The sequence below is a fragment of the Magnolia sinica genome, chromosome 5 (genome assembly GCF_029962835.1).
Source record: "Magnolia sinica isolate HGM2019 chromosome 5, MsV1, whole genome shotgun sequence".
Taxonomy (NCBI): Eukaryota; Viridiplantae; Streptophyta; class Magnoliopsida; order Magnoliales; family Magnoliaceae; genus Magnolia; species Magnolia sinica.
In genome coordinates this window covers 18,725,754-18,728,999 of record NC_080577.1, presented here as the reverse complement: position 1 = coordinate 18,728,999, position 3,246 = coordinate 18,725,754, and positions in this window count along the sequence as shown.

Genomic DNA, 3,246 nt, shown 5'->3' with positions numbered 1-3,246 from the left:
TTGCGCTAACCTGATTTGCGGAGGCAGCCAAGGGCCTTACATGCGCTAACTGAGGGCTACGTAGGTAAAAAATGCATCAGATCCACCCCGTCCATCAGCTGCACCTTCGCGTTTTCACCTGGAACGTAAAACATCGGGCAGATCCAAGATTTAGGTGCGTCACACTATAGGGAACGGTGTAAAATCAGGGCGCCGCTTGGGTGGATCCCTGATGTGGGGCCCACCGTTATGTATGTGCCTTACATCCGTGACACCGAATTTGAGGACGAAAATACCCCTGCCTACCACTGGCTGGCGTGCAGAGACGAGCGCTGACGGAAGGTGCTGCGATGGGAACTCAGGTGGGGCCTACTGTGATGTTTGTGAGAAATCCTTCCCGTCTAAGTTCATTCATAGGGTCTCAAAGACCTTTAAGAGGAAAAACAAATTTCATAATGATCCAAAACTTCTGTAACCCGTAAAAGGGTTTCAATGGTAGATGTTCAATTCCCCACTGCATTTTACAGTGTGGTCCACTTGATAGATAGATCTGTCTTATTTTTCGTCTCAAGCCTTAATATGAGCTCGCCAAATAAATGGACGGTTTGGATATAACACAGACCTCATAGTGGGACCCACATAAGCAACATAGTAAAAAAAACCGTACTGACTGCCGCGGCACGGCCGCTGGCAGATTATTACTATTGTTATTATTATTTTATTTACAAGGAGAACTAATTCCCTTAAACATGTATATATGAGTATATAAAAATATTTTTTTATCTTTTAATTCATTTCTTTGTCTATTTATTTGACAAGCATATCTCCTAAACTAGAATGATTTACTTAAGTACCACATATGATTTTGGGGTAAGAGAAGCTAATTTAGCCAACCAACCTAGTTATTTTTCAAGATTCCATCGGGTCGATGGTTAAAAATCTATTTCATTCACTTCACGGTCAATTTCAATCAGTTTGTAGTTAAACTGGAAATTAAGCAAGGCAAACCAAAAATTGAGCGGGGCAAACTAGAAATTGAGTGGGGCAAACCGAAAATTGATCGGGGCAAACTAGAAATTGAGCGGGACAAACTAAAAATTGAGCGAGGCAAACCAGAAATTGAGCGGGGCGAACTGACAATTGAGCGGGGCAAACTAAAAATGAGCGGGGCAAATCGGAAATAGAGTCATAGGGTCTGCATATACTTGGTTGGCAGGAAAAAATTGGGGCCCTAAAATTTTATTTTATTTTTTGAAAGATTGAAGTTTGGTGATGCTGGTCAAATAAAAAAAATTGCTTCATTCAGTTGGCAAGTTTTGGACCAATTAAGCATTTAATCAAGCTATAAAACTACTCTTTACAACAAAAAAGAAAGAAAAAAAATTAAAGACAAGAACAGGGAAGTTTTGGCTGTATATTTTGGTGAGAAAAAAATATTAACGATGAAAATGGATAATAGAGTTTGGGAAAAGATTTGGCAAAGAGCTGGATCATATCTTATCCAAGCTAAAGTATAGTTTGTTAAACTGCTTTCAGTCAATTCTCTTTACGCTGTACTAAGCGAGGGGGCAAACTAGAAAATGATTAATTGTTGATTATATAGTTGAAATGGCTATTTTAGAGTTGAAGACAGATACTTTTCCTATGCCATCTATCACTTAGTTACTTTTCCTATATCATCTATCACTTGCAACTGCAACTGCAGCTATGGCATCATTTCGAGACTTGATTAGGTTAAAATCAAACAAATGTTAGGTCTAGGAAGGGTAGATAAAAAGTAGGATTGATCCAATGTTAGAATGACCTAATCAGTTGCATCTTAAATTCCAACCATGAAATTTGGCGTAGTGAACATGAAATTGAGCAGGGTAAACTGGATATTGAGCGGGGCAAACATGAAATTCAGTAAGGCAAACGAAAAATTCAACGAGGCAAACATGAAATTTAGTGGGGCAAACATGAAATTCAACGGGGCAAACGTGAAGTTGAGCAGGGTAAACACGAAATTGAGCGGGGCAAGCTTGAATTTCAACAGGGCAAACATGAAATTCAACGGGGCAAACATGAAATTGAGTGGGGCAAACATGAAATTTAGCGGGATAAACTGAAATTTCAGTGAGGCAAACATGAAATTAAGCGGAGCAAACTTGAGTTTCAGCAGGGCAAACATGAAGCTGAACGGGGCAAACATGAATTTCAGCGGGGCAAACGTGAAATTCAGCGGGGCAAACTGGAAATTGAGCGGGGCAATTTGGAAATTCCTCGATTCCCTCGCTCAATTTGTAGTTTGCCTCACTCAATTCATAGCTTGCCTCACTGAATTTTGAGCTTACCTCGCTGATAATATGAGAGCTACAATTCTAAGAGATCGGAAGTAGAGATGAAAGCAACTTTACTATTACAAAATGCATAGTATAGATGAAAAGAGACTCTTCTTATCAATTGCCCCACCAGAATAACGGAGTATCCTTGTTGTGCAAGCCATTGGAAATCTCATTGATTCAAGTTCGTCAATCTTATCAACTTCCAGAATAACCATCTCTGAATTTAAAAAGTAGAGATGCTAAAGCACTGTGGCCCTATCTCTAATTCATTTAAATTCAAAAACATCAAACAAAGCACTAAGGTTGCATTTGGAGACGTGCAATGAGGTGGAATCACAATGTGTTTTATTTTTTATTTTTCCTTTCTTTTTTTGGAATTGCTTCTACACAAATTAGATAGAATAACTGAATAAAAGAATACTTATTTCATACACGGACCATGGAATTACTTCTACCCAAACAATAATTTTCTTGGGCATTTATCAAATATCTAACAAGCATCATCTAAACAACCAAACTTGACAAGCCCATTTCATCAATACACTACATGCCTGATTTTTATTATTTATTTTTTTTCGGTGCTTTCTTCTATAAAAAAAATAATAATAATTCAAGTAGACAATAGTACTGGTAAGCAAACTAGTAAGTGATTATATGTAAGGCTAACCTACACGGGACTATATATATAACCTTCAAACGTGACAAGCTTGATGTGTGGTGTGTGTGGTGTGTACATGAGCTTTATTGCACAAGTGTGTGGACTTAGCAAGGCTCATCATCATTACCTGTTTCAAGCCAACTGATGCCCATTCATCCATTGTTGTTCTTTTAACTTATAATTTTTGATACTGATAACTTAGGTATTAGTGAATCGAAGATGGACTAGCCTCATACACTGAAAGTAGCACTTGGAGCAGTGAGGGGCCTTGCATATCTACACTCG